The sequence below is a fragment of the Drosophila erecta genome, unplaced genomic scaffold (genome assembly GCF_003286155.1).
Source record: "Drosophila erecta strain 14021-0224.00,06,07 unplaced genomic scaffold, DereRS2 tig00000021-arrow-pilon, whole genome shotgun sequence".
Lineage (NCBI taxonomy): Eukaryota > Metazoa > Arthropoda > Insecta > Diptera > Drosophilidae > Drosophila > Drosophila erecta.
In genome coordinates this window covers 9394470-9410891 of record NW_020825198.1, presented here as the reverse complement: position 1 = coordinate 9410891, position 16422 = coordinate 9394470, and the positions used below count along the sequence as shown (strand labels likewise).

At 40.4% G+C, this 16422-nt stretch overlaps 1 protein-coding gene across 1 annotated transcript in view; it reads right to left on the bottom strand.

The window, feature by feature from the left end:
* The window catches only part of LOC6545438 (bifunctional heparan sulfate N-deacetylase/N-sulfotransferase), a 55545-nt gene extending 39302 nt beyond the window's left edge, over positions 1–16243 (bottom strand). Inside the window, exons 1-2 of the mRNA XM_026976966.1 lie at positions 15391–16243; positions 6361–6407 (exon numbers count right to left, since the gene is read on the bottom strand). The gene's annotated coding sequence lies outside the window, so the exon portion shown is untranslated. The remainder of the gene's footprint in view (positions 1–6360; positions 6408–15390) is intronic.
* Between the last annotated feature and the right edge of the window lie 179 nt (positions 16244–16422).

Sequence of the window (16422 nt, the reverse complement as noted above, 5' to 3'; positions counted from 1 at the left end):
TACCGCTTCGAAATCAATTGCATTTCGATAAAGTTCTGTTCTGTTCAATTTTCCTTGCATAAAAGCTCCTTCCTGCGCGCTGCAAGTGTCACTTTGCAGTTTGACACTTTTCGTGAAGCTGTCGTGGAAAATGAGTGGAAAAGGCAAAGCCAATCGCAATCCCAAATAGCAATAAAATGTTCAATAAATGGAAACAAAGTCAAGCCAAATTGACATTCTGCGCCGTTGTCAAACTTAGGGAAACTTGGCTAACACAAAGATTTTTCAATGGGTGTGCTTGGGTTGGTTAGCCACTTTTCAGCAATTTCGTTGTTTGTGTTCGACATGGCCAAAATGGAGCCAAGCTGAGGAGAGCAGGCACCGCGGAGGGGCCCACAAAATGGGTATAAAAATAGTAGAACAAGTTGAATATGCTAACCACAACAGACGGCCGCCAACTATTTTAGGATGCCAAAAAGCCAACAGCCAACAGCCAACATACAGCATCCAACAGCAACAACACGAAGTCGACCTGCATGTTGATATCGCGCCGCCTGTGAAAACAATCCAAAGGCCATGTGTAAATATGCTATGCAAAGTTTTTTCTTCGCTTTTCCCGCTTTCCCGCCTTTCGGCCCGGTTTTCTAGCTTTTTATGCGCTCCTATTGCTCGGGGATGGACGTCAGATTTTCGCATAAATGTCGATGCACAGTGGAGCAATGTAATTGCGGGAGAACGATGGCAAAATTAAGTTCTTCGAGTGGAAAAGTTTTCTTGATAATGAAAAGTAAATTTGACTTTGCCGTTGGAAAGTTGCTATTTGTATGTTGGCTGTGGGGGGAAAATTTTGGTGGCTTTTATTACTATTTTATTGACTGATATTTACGGGAATTCGTTGTAATTGTTTTAAATGAACTTTAAAATGTTTCTTACCACGCAAAGAAATTTGCTTACGGTTCATTTAAAGCAAGTTTACAAAATGTAATTATCATCAATAAATGATGTTGACTTGTGTTTTTCTGATTTTGTCTTGCTGATTATAAGCGGAAACTCATTCACATCTTCGGCATTGTTCTACTAATAATTGTAGATTTTTTTTGTTTCCTAATGCTGGCCAACACACCAGCAACAAGAAAGCCAGCTCTAGTTGTTCAGCATTTTTTCTATTTTGGTTGAGGTTGTTGCTGTCGCTTCGTATGCACATTTAGCAATGTTAGGCAGTCAACCAAAAACAGATTTTTTTGTCACAACGAACGCCACAGGCCACAACATAGCTGAAAACAACAGCGGCGACGACAGCATCGAAACGCTAAAGAACAAAACAAAAAATAACAAAAAAAAAATGGAGAAGGAAAGAAATCAACTAGCAACATGCAACAAAAGCCGCGTTTCGTTGCTGTCGTTTGGGCCATGTCAGTGACCGAGAAATTCCTGGCATGAAAGTTGCAAAAATCCTAGGCAACACACCGCACAAGAAACAAAAATGCAACAAGAAAATAAAAGGCAGCGACGACGGCGGTGGTTTTTATTGCCAGTGGCAGGATAATAGCAAGCAACAATGGCCGTGGGAAGCCATTGCAGCTGCATCCTTGCTGTCATTTCTAACGTGGCTCTCATTGGTGTCCTTAAAGTCCTGACTCCCTGCCATTTCATTCCCCCGGAGCCTTGCGAACTCCATTTTGTTGTCGTCAACACTCGCTGGGACTTCTTCGCACAGAGAAGAAATATCAGGACAATTTGTCCGTAATTGGGTGTTTAAAACTGGCAGTGTTGATGTGCCACAAAAAGGTTAATAAATGAAAACAAGGCCAATTTACATTTTTTTCTGTATTGCATTATGAAAGGTAAGAGGCCAACCAAAATCATCACACATATTGTAGTTATTCCAAATTATGTGTTACCATACTTTTCTCACTGTGCTGCTAAGGGCTTGATTGTTGTTATCTGCTGCTTTGTTTTATTTGAACTTCGCTCCGCTGTCCATTTTTTATGTCATTTCCAATGCTTTGGTATACGTTGTTGTACCTATTTTTTTTATTGAAGTCCTTCGTTTTGTGATTTGCTAAATTGAATTTCCAACTCAATTTGCCGACCCAACAACTTCATCTGCACTCACTAATTAGTCTGGCGCTGAAAAGTATACTATGACAAAAGTAAAACCCCAAGGAGCAGTCATTTCCAACACAATCTTAATTAGTCTGGGCCAAAATTGATGAGGATACGTATAAGGAGGCGGATGGCCGAAATGCAATAATATTTCGTAAACAGAACCATTGGCCAGGCTGAGAGCCATGCATAAAATGAATATCAATTAGGCCAAATGGGAGTGGAAGGCCGGTTTCGATTTCAAAGATAAACCCAAGGATGTTTGTGCATCTGCTCTGAGTGTGCCCACTATTTTGTTGATTAAAGTCTGTTTGCTATTGCACCAATTTCGGACAGTATATCCCCACTATCTTCACATCTACAGAGAAAACGGATTTGCCTTATTTTGGCCACATTTCGAACAGAAGAACAGAAGGTTGTTGCAAAAATTTCACACAATAGAAAAGCATATTTTAAAAGAAGCTTATTTGTTCTAAGCCTCTTGGAGATTTTGCAAAAAAAAAAAAAAGGAAATCCGTAACAAACCTAATCTACTTTTCTTTAAGTGCAGAGCATTCCAATGTAGTTAGAGCAGATAAAGCCCCAGATATATAAGCCCCATTTTTAGTTCCTCTAATGTTGCCTTTCAGATACTCGTATTTCGCACCCGAAAATGGTATGAGGTGGCGATTTCTCATTTTGATTTGGTTGTCCGCTTTTTGTGCTTTTTTATTATCTACTGATTTCTATTTGTATCTGAATCTCAAATGTGTGAATGTGTGTCTGTATCTGTGGGGCGTCTTTCATGCTCCGATAAATAAAATGAATTGAAAAAGCAAAAACCAACGTACACAAGGAGGGACAGAAGAAGGACCTCCGTAGAAAAAAAGGAAACTCAGCTCAGGGATAACAGATTAGTTGGAGCTGACTAGCAGCGTTCTGCCTTCCCATGGAAATCAAAACATTTTGTTAAAAGGAAACACCCACACAGATGCCACAGCCCATTCACACAGATACGAGCGCGTTTATCTGCGGAAACGGAGATACGTTCTACGTGCTCTAAACTGCCAACTCCGCTTCAATGGAAACTGTCTATCAGAGAATCCTTGCAGACTGCCGTCTGTGTGTCTGTGAGTCAGTGTGTGTTAACGCATTTTGTTGCCAACTTATGTGTAATAAAATGTAATAAAATAAAACTCTCATATTAGAGATGTTGTGTGCCACTTTTTGTTGTTTGGTTGTCTCGACGCCGTAAAAAGCACACCAAATGTCGGCTAGTTTAGTTGGCCTCTTTCAGCTGTCTGTGGTTGCTATTAGCCACGTTACACATACGCAGTGTTGGCTGGGCAGAGATCTTCGTGATGGTGATGGTAATCACCATAACAATCAGACTGAAATGGGCACAGTGACACATAACAAGGCTTATTAGGATCAGCGAGTTAATGGCCATGTTGATACCCATGAAGTGGATTGATGATTCGCTGATGCAATTATGAATTGACTCAAATACGCTTTGTGAATTAATGAGTACTTAAAAATTGCAGCTACCACAGATAAAACAATTATATTTAATAAAGATATTCAATGATAAATAAAACATCAAGACACATTAAATACCCGAATATTTCGAATTGCCCGACCATAAACAGAGTAATTATTTCGGTGAAACAAATGAATTATTCCGCTTGTGACTTTTAAGCCAACATAAAAATTAAATTCGTATCAAAAAACATTTAAATGCCAGTTAAAATAAATCAAGCGACAGGCAACACAATCTGTCAGTTATTGCCCCCCATAAATGCTAACAGAAAAAACTTTTCCCAAGCTTTTTATGGGACAATTTCAACTCATTAGGCAGCTGCTGCCAAAAAGCAAACCGAACCAAACGAAACCATTAATTACATTTGGCTGCCGGCGACAAATTGAATTAACTTGTGTCAAAGTGCAGCGTATTGATTTTCTAATTGGAGCCCAAAGACCAGACCACAAAGGCATTCCAAAAAAAGGGATATCAAACTACATCAAATTTATTGTCCACAAGCAGAAAATTAATAATTTTCAAATGAATTTTTGCTCATACATTTCGAGTGGTAAGGAGGAAAAACTGAGATGAGCGTTGACCATTAACTTAATGAGGGTTATTGTGGGGCATGCGGCATGCGGTATGTTGGCTCTTAACACCTTGCAACAGCTGATGACCACAAAGGACGCGCCGGATGATGATGTTGTTGTTTATACACTCGCCGCCTCCCGTTGCCACTCCCCCTCGCTTCTTAAGCTCCCGCCCCCAGGATATTCCCGAGCAGCGGAAAGCAACGGATCCAAAGCGCTTTTTAATGTGCCAACTTCCGTGGGTAGCAAAAAAGGAAGAGCAAGAGAAAAGGAAGATGATGAGGATGAGGACGAGGACGAGCAGGACTTCTGCGGCGGAAACGGAAGCCAAACAAATATGGCCGACGCACGCTTGGGCGGACAAAAAACCAACAATAAAACTTTTTAATGCATTTTTAGATGCCACAGTTGGGCCCTGCTGATATACACACTGGGTAAGAGAAACGATAATGTATATATATTATGATTTATGATTAAATTAAGAGTGATGACGGTAAATGATGATACAAAAAGTTCGGAATATAAAAGTATAAAACGTGAACCGAGCCTAACTTGATTAGCTATGAAACTCATAATTTTAAACAGTGTTGCCAACTACAATTCTATTTCTGTATTTATAAATTGCGAACCAAATAACATATTTATTTTAAGCATGTCTATAAACAAATATTTCTACAGATTCCAGCCACTTTACACTTTCAGTGTAAATTCAGCTTAATGGATATAAATGTATTCATCAGTCGAATTTCATTACTGAGCTTATCCTTTAATATTGCCGCATTAATTAAAAGTTTACGCAGATTAAATTTTCACATCTTCTTTTGCCACCTCACCACTGTGCGACTTCCGAGGATTATTTCGTTGCGCTTTCTTTTCGGGGGTCAAATCATCATCCCCCGCTGGTGTACTTACAAATTTTTGATTTGCCACTGAAATATTTGGGTCAAACTGTGTTTTTTCATTTTACATTTAATGCGTGTATGTACTTTACGCCAATTCATTTTTGTCGGTTTTAATGCTCTCTGGTTTTTTCAGTTGGAGCCTGCGGTTAGCGAGGAGACCGTAAAAGCCAGAAAGTTTTTGCCCCTGATGTTGATGATGATGACGGCCGAAAGAGTGGAAAACAAAACGCTGATAGAGGATGGGAAAGTTGGCCAAATGACAGAGAACAGTAAACAGGACATAACGACAATTTAAATGACATTTTTAGTTGGCATTTATGGTTGGGCGGCGAAGGATAATGGTTTCTCTTCGTTTCCAACCAACTGTATTCTGTCCCCTGTGGTTTTCCCGCCCGTTTTGTGTGTGTGGGTGTGTGTGCTTTTGGATAGTGACATGCGATATTTGATCAATAAACTTGCCAGGACAGCACAGGATACGCCGTGATGTGTGTATCCTGTTTTTTTGCACAGCTCCCCGACGAGTTCCCGGACCAAGCTGAATTTCACTCCCCCGGTGGCTTATTTTTTCTTTTGACTCAAGCCGCATTCATTATGAAAAGCAAACAAGGTAGACGCCACTAGACGCCACATCAATCCGGCTCTTTTCCGCAGCCGAGCTAAAGCGTTTTCGCACGTTTTCCTTCGCCTTCCATGGCATCAGATCAAAGGACCTCCTCGTCGTCCTCATACCCATCCCATCTCGTCGTCGGTGGCACTCGAGGGGTTTCGCTCTGGCAAAACAAAAACCCTCGGGCCTGTCTCAAGCGTTATTTATTGTTAACGAAATAGCCGACGCCTACTTACCCCCAACCCATGCAACCCCCTTGTGCAGAAAATCTTGTAGAATTCAACCCCCAAAACGCCTTGAGGGCAGGTTAAAGTTAAAGGGTCTCTTTAGGATCCGCTCGGGGTTGCCAGACCTCGCAAAAAGGACACAGACACGGACAGAGGCCGAGACATTATCATTATTCCGAGCTGTCTGGCAATTAATCAAATGCTAAATGCCAACAAAAAACGCATTTTGCGGCTTACAAGGCTGTCGACTTTTGGGGGTTAAAAGCAAATTACATTGAAAGCTTTCGTCCGCTTCAATAAGACGTACAGTGGAAAAAATATGTAAACAAATGAGCATGCAACATGCAACAAGTATTGGGTTCTTTTGAAGAAGATGATAGATACATATTTAATTGGGCGTTGAGGGCTTAGCTTTATTGATAATCATAAAATTTGGAATTCAACTTACATGTTCCTAAAAAGCTCCTGGAATCGACAGCTTTAATTTGTAACCAACTGAGGAAAATGGAAATAAGTCAATATCAAATTATATTTAACTTCGTCTATAAAGTTTTTTATAATCTAAAAATCAAATCTACATAATCTTAAAAATAATATATTGGATAAGATGTACTTGTATAAAGTGATTTAAAGCTCAACCATCGCTAATGTAATTAAACTGACCGCTTTGGTTACATTTTCCCTGCGAATCTCCGCAAGCTGCTTGTTTGTGCTGTCTCGTTATTGTTTCAATTGTTTCTGGACAGCCTGTCCTGATGACAACAAAACTAAATTAACACATACAGGGCCAGCCATGGAATCACTACTGTCCTTGTCCTGCTCAACTTTTCCCAATTGCTCCCCCCAGCTGCAAACCCCATCAGTTTCGCACTCTCGTGTTGGTTTCTCTCGAACACACAAAGCCAATTGACAGTATGGATGCTCTGGGGCGGATTCGAGGGGGCTTTTCAGTAGGTTGGACCTGGAAGGAGCAGGCGAAGCAGGAGCGGCAGCAGGAGCCAATTGAAAGCAGCACACAAGGATTACAATCTATCAGCTCTGTTCCCGTCCTCCGTCGTCTGTTCCTTCCTCCATTTTGCACTCATGAAGCGTCCGAATTTTTGAACTTGTCAAGGATTCAAAGTTCGAACGCTTTTGGACCATGGTCCATATTGGTCGCTCTCTACCGCCCTCTTGTTCACTCTTTGTCAGTGCCCATCTATCCCTCCCCTTCTAGCCTTGTTCAACTGCAGCTCAGCTCTTGTCGCATTGCAGTTTTGCCAGGGTTCAAGAGCTTTGTGTGTGTTAAAACGCTTTTTATTGTTGTAAATTTTCGGGTGCAAGGTTTGTTTGGGCCGCTATTGTTCGGCAGTCCAACTTGGCTAAATCAGATCGAAAATCTCAAAAAAAAAAAGGGTAATCTTTTCAGATTTTGTACCTTCATTAATGGAGCGCATCCTATGATTACATTTATTGGTGAATCTATTACTAGTTGAGTCCATGAACATTAGTAAAGAAACGCGTTCGCCTTAGAGAAGTTGACCTGTAGTTGCTTTTGGCTTTTCGATGATTGCTATAGATTTTCGCTTCTGCCATTTGCATGGGCCGACACTGCGGCTGTGTGCGTGAGTATCTGGTGTATCTGTATCTGTCTGTGTCTGTGCCTGTGTGTGTGGCTGTCAGGCAACTCTATTACACTTAAAACGAGTCAATGCGTTTAAAAAAGGAACGAACCAATTGAACCAGCAGCCATATATAGGAGCGGGTCAACAAGGGATCTATGCAAGGATGTGTGGGTGTAGAAGCCTGTGATTGTGTTGACTGTGCGGGAAAGATAGGGACGAAAGGACGAAGCTGCACCTTGGGGAATTGGTAATTGAAGCACGTGTATGGCTAAATGATTGTGATCTTTTGGGCATTTCAAATATGCAATTAACGAACAGTAATGAGTACGCATACTCAAACGAAAATGGGCCAATGCATTGTGCAATGGGAAAATAAAACTTTGACAGCAAAGCAGATCTAAGTGCATTTGGAAGTTGAGTGGTTTGCCGCATAACAGAGAAGAGAATTTAATTAGTATTATTTGAAAATGATTTCAAAATATAGGAAGACTGTTACTTATATGACAAATACCTACATCTATCTATAAGTTATTAAAAAATACAATGTTCATTAAATCGAATCATACAAACTGCTATGCATCAGTGACCAAATCCAAATTTCCAATCACTTTAATTGAACTGCGAAATATCTACATTATAACTATCGCAAATTGGCATGGATAAATCTGTCCCGACTATCCGGCAGATAAACTAATATCTCTTTCTGTCCGTATCCGGTACGAGCTTTCCAGTCCATTGATGGCCAACCAAACCGGCGCACCATTTTACAAATTGACTTTATACCATCCATTTCGATTGCCTTGCTGCCGCCGCCACCCACCCAAAACTGGCAATCACTCCCCTTGCAAAACCTAATCCATGGTCCCTATTTAACTCCTCCAAAACCCGATTTTCCCCTCCCAACCCATCAATGCACACAAAAACGGCAGCTTAGAGCAAAGTTTTAGCAACTAAAAACGGAGTCACATAAATGAACAGGGCTGTGGACACAAAAGCGGCGAATATAAATGGGGGTATACCTATACATATAGTATATACATATAGGAGAGGATATTGAAGGGGTTTTGGGTGGCGGACGTGGACATGTCACGCACACTTTATTCTTTATCCTGGCAGCGTCGTGGCTTTTCGAAACGTTTCATTTTCCGTTCTGTCAAAGGTATACAAAACAAAAAACTTTCCAACTGGACGGAACGTCGACGACAGCTAAATGCGCGAAAATGTTGGACCATAACACCTCGCCCCCCAGAAAAATTAAAAAAAAACCCCCCATTTTCCCACACTTCAAACACAGCAATGTTGCAGGAAACACGTGAACATGAACATGAACTTAAAATGTAATTTTGTTAAGCTGTAATTTGATTTTTTTTTGTGTTCTCCTGTTGTTGGAAATTGTTCCATTTCAGATTGCTTAATTTGTTTGTTTGACTAACCGTGATTGCTAAACTCCGCACTAATTTGATGAGCCACAAGCATTACAAATAAATGAATAGATACATATATGCATGACAGTTTCCATGCAGGTCATGTGAATGTTGTCCTTCTTTGTCATTAAATCCTTCAAAATGATTCGAGGATTTCTGGGAATGGTATATAAATATTAGAAATCTGCGTGAATGAAAAAAATTTACGTTCGTGGCAATACTCGAAATGAGTGGAATACTTAAATTGGGAAGTAACACGAGTATGAGTGATTGATTGAGATCACTCACGTTGCAGTGGCACGAAGAAATCCGACGGAAACGAAATGAGTGAACGATCTACTCGAATGCATTCAATTTCCGGTCAGAGTTGCCTTCAGTTTTATAATTCACCCATTCAATGTTTTTTCCTATAATAAAATATACCTATGTATCTATACAACTTTGCCCCATTTCGATCAAGGAACTCGCTCAATTCAATTCGATTTGAGTGCATTCATTTAACAGTAAGTTGTGAATGATGCCGTGCAGATGTTTAGTATACATACTATGTATTACATACGTATATTACGCTTAAGCGCCGGAACAAGGCAATCAGCAGAAAGCCATGCGTGCGTGTGTGCCGTACAAGAAGAACGCATAAACATAAAAATATGCAAAATAAGAGCAATAATAAATGGACAAGAAAGAAGCAGAGCCCGCAGCATTCACATGGCGGTAAGCGGGATAAGCTTCGGATGCCACGCCCCTATAAACAAAAAACGCCAGACTTTACAGCTTGCGTTGTCATATTTTTTGCCTACAAGTTTACAATGCACAGAAAAAAAGTAAAATAAATATAAATAAAAGTATACTACCTTCTCACGATTTCAAAAATGTTAGTACTAAACTTATTTTTCAAACAGAGGAACTAAATATATCGAACCAGATCATAACCAGATTTTTTGAGCTCAGACAGAATGTTAAGAAATTTTATATAGTAGAAATTGTCCCAAGGTCTGAAATTGTTTGGAGGCGATATTCTTAGCACCCCACATTTTCAAGTGTATTTCAAACTGCGTCCCGCTAATCCTAATTTCTTGGTTTTTTATTTTATTCGGCTTTTCCTGGTTTAACGCGGTGTACAAATTGTTGTTTAACAACAACACAAAGGCACATACACATCATACTTTGCGGAGAGGAAAAAAGGGCGCCGCCAAACAAAAACGGAAAAGCGCAGGGCGCGAGAAAAGCCTTCGAGTTTGAAAAATGTGTGCGAAAAATGGCCAAAAGCAGCCGCATTGTGTGGCCAGCTGCGTTGCAAGTGTGTGTGCCAGTGTGTGTAAGTGGAATTCAGAGCGTGTGTTGGCCAAATAACGACAACAACTAAAGCAACAAAAGCAGCCAGCGAACTGCAATCGTACAACCCATAAAAAAAGAGGAATACTAGTAGCATACAGCTGGTAAAGCCGTCGAAATGTTGCAAAACATTTGCAACGTTTAAAATTTCAAAATACAAACAGAGAACCAGCGAGTTGGAGATAAAGGGAAAGGGAAAGCGGACTGGGAAATGTGGAATAGCTGGTGCAAAGCTCTTCCTAATGGAGAACAATAAGTAAAGGGGACTTTCGACCGAAAACTTCACCACCAGCTGCCCCAAGTACTAGAAAACCTCACTGACAGAAACATTTACTGCACAAATAGGATTAAAAAAAAAAACATACAAGAAATAATAGCTCCAAAGCAGCTTACACTGTACTGCCGCGAATCAGGCAGCTTGAGTTGCACGGAAAATCTATTAGTTAAAATCTCTTGAAGGATTAAAACATAACTATACCCATTAAACAATTCATAAATCAATTTGTCAAACATAAAACACAAAACTTACTGCAACTTATTATGCGAAGTATGGCATTTTAAACGAACCAGCCCTCAATAAATTCTATCATCAAAACGATAAATGGGTAAATACTATATATCTCGCAGGTTGCCCAATTACCGAAAACTCTGGGAAATTTAGAGACCAAAAACATTCCATAAATTGAAATGGCCAAGCTCTTTGCCGGTTTTTATTCGTAATCCTGCCACAAACTGCGGCAGCTGCAGCACTGTTGCATGCACGGCAGCCAATAACAACAAACAAAAGGCATTATTAGCATAGTCATTAACACAGTTGGACCCAGCAAGCCAAAAGCGAATCCCGGACAAATCTCGCAGAGCAGAACCTGCTAATTAGCAGGGGCCACAACAAGAAAATAGAGGGAAAAATAGCATGAGCTCGATGCGAAATCAATCCAAATGCGGGCTTAGATGTACATATGTATGTACATACCTACATTCGCCAGATATGTACCCGAATAATATGCGTATACATAATCCTTTCGTATATAAGTCTGGGTATCAGGCACCCTGCCAACGCAAATGCAAATTCTGTTAGCAAACGGACTCTGAACCTCTCGACCTTTTTCAGGCGGCTTATTTGGCATTTTGCTTTCGTCTCGGCGGCAAATCATAATCATCAACAAAACAAAAAAAACAAAAGCAGCTAAACAAGGACTCCCACAGACTCCCATGCAGCAAATCATTTATTAAGAAGCCCCTTCATCTTCATCTGAGCCACGCTCTGCCTCCAATTCTCCAATCCTCCACCAAGATCCCCACTTGGCCCCCCTTTTTCTAGGCTAGCTCTGCTTTGGGGGCTCTATGATTGTCAGCGGGCATGGAATAATGGCTAAGCCGAATGCACCGAGCATCCATCTGAATCTCAATCTGAATCTGAGTATGAATGCTGGGCGAGCATGAAAGAAATATGAACGGGTGCCCCTTGAATGGCTGGCTGGCTGGCTGGCTGGCTGGCTGGTGAGGAAGCCGGAGCCGGAGCCGGAGGAAACTGGGACACTCAATGCATCATCATCCTAAGCCGCATCAAACGAGATTTGTCAGACGGGCGTAAGCAGCAGAAAGGCGTGAGCTGAAACTTAGACATAATAGATTGCCGTGAAGAATGGGACAGATTAGGTCCTAGATCGGCTTTGCTCGGGAGCAGTTCCAGCAGGCTTGGAATTAAATATAAAATAGAAACTGTTTCGAAACATGCACTTACAGTTTTCTATCCAATCATGTTTACTCCGTAGACTATAAAAATCCAAGTATGTACGTTTTGAACTGGAATACATACATAAATGTCTAAGTTCTTAGAAATCTACATACTCGTATTTGCAAATAAGCACAATTCGAAGAACTTTATGAAGCATTTAGTGTAAATACTTTTGATGTATAGTTAAGGCTAGGTTCTTGTTGTATTGGGAACAGCTAAGCTCATTTTTGTGGTTTACATATATCTGTGAACTGAGTCAACAAATTGAAAATAGAAACAACAAAACATAATCGGTACAAGATGTGTCAAAATAATCAAACGATATGTTTTATACAGGGAACATTAAAAGATTATTAAAGTTTACGTGTTCTCAAAGAACGTTGAATCTTCATTTCAACTACACAAAAAGCCTGACTAAATTCCTCACTCGAGTTTAATTAACTAAAATTATTGATAATAATCACTCGCTCGAGAGAAGGTTGCTATAAAAGCAGTTCTTCCGGTTTCACACACAAAAACCAACTAATCACCAATGTCTAATTATATACACATTCTATCAGAGAGTCACTCGAAGCACTCGAGTTGCAGGCCAAGAATGCAGAATTGGACACTGGTTTTATGGCAAACGCCAAAATTGAGCAAAAAGCATGAGGGATGGCCCGATGGATGGAAAGCACCTACTGTTATCAAGTGGCAGGACAATGTTGCAGCAAGCGCACAATATGTTGCCAGCTGTACAATGGGCCACTTAAACGACAACAATAAAAAATTATTAGAATGCCAAAGGCAGCCGAGGCACAGGCAATAGCAAAGGATTCAGCTAAGGACTCAACTTGGCAGGGGACTCAGTCCGGCACTTCATAAATCTAGCAAAGGCATATGAAATACGAGTATCCTGTGCTGAGAGCAGAGCCAATCAAGTTGCATACAACCAGGGGCATGCAGCACAGGAGAACACCGAGAGAAATAATCAATATTCATCGGTTAGTTGGGGAGCAAATGATTTATTGTTTATTAATATAACAGCTTATTTGGAAAATGTAAATGATTCATTTCATTTTAAGTCTTCAATAATTTGAAAATCTTTTTTTTTGTCATCAAATGTTAATTTTGTCAAAATATTAATATGAAAGACTTATTTCTCAGTGCAAAAAAAAAGGCAGGCAACCTTGTTACAACTTTTTCTGCATGTCCTGACCAACCAGGACATATAGACCCAGCAGAAACACACAAACTCATGCACATTTGGCTTGTGATTTATTAACAAGCTATCGTTTATCATGTGGGCAACAAAGGGTTAATGCCTGAAGGGCCTGCTGAGTTATGCACCACCAGCAGCAGCTGCAATTGCCAATTTGCTGGATGTGGCTATATGCTATATGTGATATGCTCTATATACGATATATGGGAAAAGTATGGGGACGGGATGGGGCGGCGGGCGGGACCCGAAAATATCTGAGTGGCATCAAGATAAACAACAATCGCCTCAAGATAAACAAAAGCGGAAAGTCACGAAAATTATGCGCCAGACAAACAAAAAGGCAGCGGGGAAAAGACGAAAAACCATGAAAGCCGCAAGAAGAATTCCGCACCGATAATTTATGTGCGCCGCCAAGTTTATAAAAATTAAGATATTTCCCATTTCCCATTCAACTTTTCATAGCTGGAGAAACGGAACCCAAGCTATATGCCCATAACTTATCTTGAAAATATTTGTTTTGAGCGCCGTGCTCTCGAGTATTTTTTCGCTGCTTCCTCCAATTTCTTTTTGGGAAAAATCTGAACGTGTTGAAGCGTTAAATTTCCATGTGGGCGGGCGGCCGGCCGGCCAAAGAATGGTCAAGACGAAAAAACGAAGGAAACTAGGTGGAACGAGAAGCAAACAAGTTGCAAAGCTGGAAAAGGAGTCGACGTGGGTGCCGGGGCCAAGATAAAATGTTGACCAATAAATTTTGTGACCATGAACGACAAACACACAGAGCGAGAAGAAAATAAAAGGCCAGAACCTGAAACCAAGGGGAAAAAGGAACAAAAAGCGCATGGTCAACAATAATAAACACAAGCGATTAGAGGGGCAAGAGCAGGCCTCACAAATATGGAATGCTCTCTCAAGAAATTTTATTTGGGCCTTGACCAGTTCAAGAACCTATTCGAACTTCCTATACAATTTCAATTGAATCGAATACGTAACAGAATTGCCTGGTTTTAATCCAGAAATCAAATAAATAAATGGCATTTCATTCATTAGTTTCGCAGTCGAATAATTAATGTATAATGATAAGGCATTATGACAAATGAGGTTATCGGCTTGTTCCGGTCATATACATTTCTAATTTGGCTATTTAATCTCTATGTATTCAATGGCACCTACAAGACTTTTAAATAACAACCAACATTTATATTTTTATAGACAAATCGAATTGTCTAGAAATGTCTAGTGGATAATCCTATCTTATAAAACCAATCAAGGATTCTGATGACCAGCTAAAAACATACTATGTATATTTATTATTAAAATTTTAAAGGGTAAACGATGTTTCATTTATAAAAAAAGAAATCTGCACTGGAAGTGTTATTGGATCCGAGTAAAGTATCTTAAATGTGGATCATAAACAGAAATGAATGATCTGCTGTGAACCATAAATATGAACCAAAAATATTACTCGGTAAAATGGAAAATTCGAGTAATAAAGTGAATGAATGAATATGTATATAAAGCCGGGTTTTAATTCTCTTTAGGTACTCTGAACCACAATCGATATAGTAGTTTACGAAAAATAAAAAATGCTCTATTTCAAGGTAAAATAAAATTATTTTTGGGATGTGATTACCGTTACTGGAATATATTAACCTTTCCAAGGAACCCATTAATAATATTCGAAACCCTTTGAGTCAGAAATCCAGGTAACTCCTTCGCTATGGTTAGTGTATGACAAATGTGGAAAAACTAGCGCGGCGGGCGATTGGCGACTGGCGGCGACTAGCGACTGGCGACCAGGCCAACAAACAATGTCCAGCGATTTCCGATCGACAAGTTGGGGCCAAGAGTGTGATGAACGTGGAAGAGGGGGAGCGAAGGAGGTCGGAATGGGAGGAGGAGGGAGAGCGAAAGAGGAGCCGCAGCGTGTGCAAGAATGCTTTGCTCCGCGAGTGTCATTAACTCGTTTGCCTTATCTCGAAAAACGTAAACGAAGCTGCATGAGAGCTTTATTTACGTACGAATGGGTGTGTGAGTGTGTGTGTGTTTGGGAAAATTACCTGCAAAAGGTGCCGCCTTGCCGACTAATTAATAAGTTTTGGTTTCATATTCGTCTACGTAAGTAATTAACTATGGTAATTTGGGAAATTGGGTATATTAGAGCGCGGCTTCTTCTTACCTGTCGCATCAATGACGCACGCTGCCGACGTCGACTGCAGCAGCGACGTTGGCAGAGGAGTTTACGTTAGCTCGCTCTCTCTGTCTGTTTTTACCTCTCCCACTCGAACACAAACGTGTTGCGCTCACCAATACCAAGGCGAAATTGCACAGCTGAGCTAGGGCAAATGCAGCGAATGCGGTGCACAAAACAGAGGGCCGAAAACAATAACGTTATATCAATTTGTTGCTGCCTGAGTTGTGCTCTGCCTGCTGCTCCCGTTTGTTGTTACTTTTCTTTGGCACGTGAATCAACAATCGCATTTTTCAAATTCTTGCACTCATTCGCTTTTGTGCATTTGTTTACGTCACTCGCTCATACACACAAACACACAACCGCACACACACGCGTGGCTGAATGAAAGGCGCGTAAAGAAGAGAGTGGAAATGCCAGAAAGAGAGCGATTAATTTGGCAAACCGCCGCACGCTCAAATAAACAAATATTTTATTTATATTTCTTGCCCCAATCACTGCGCCTTTGTTTAGTAATAATCGTTAGTGTCTGCTAATGCCCATTTTGCACAAGTGTCTTTTGCATGGCAACAAACAATACAAAAATCGAAATTTCCACACGCGTTTTGCTTTTGCCCAGCAAACTCGGGCTGCTGCAATTCGCAGATAACCGGAATCTGATTAATAATCTGTCGCGCCGCGCATTGTTGTTGCTGCGTGATTATTCAAATGGCTCGGAACACATTTTATTGCATTTTAATTAATTTCAGCTGGCCTCGCGAGCAGCAAAAAATTGTCCGCTGCCAAGAACCGAACGCGATGAAAACAAAGATGAACTAGCGATGGAAGAGATAGTGATGTGAGCACCAGACATGCGATAGTTTGATAGTCGATTGGTCGACTAGTCGATTGGTCCGATGTTTCGATAAGCTTTTTAATTTTGGATTATACCTATTTTTGATACCTTAGAGAACATTTAAATTGAAATAAATCAAAGGTGACCCGAACTTATCTTTAAATTATACTTTTATTATGTCTTAG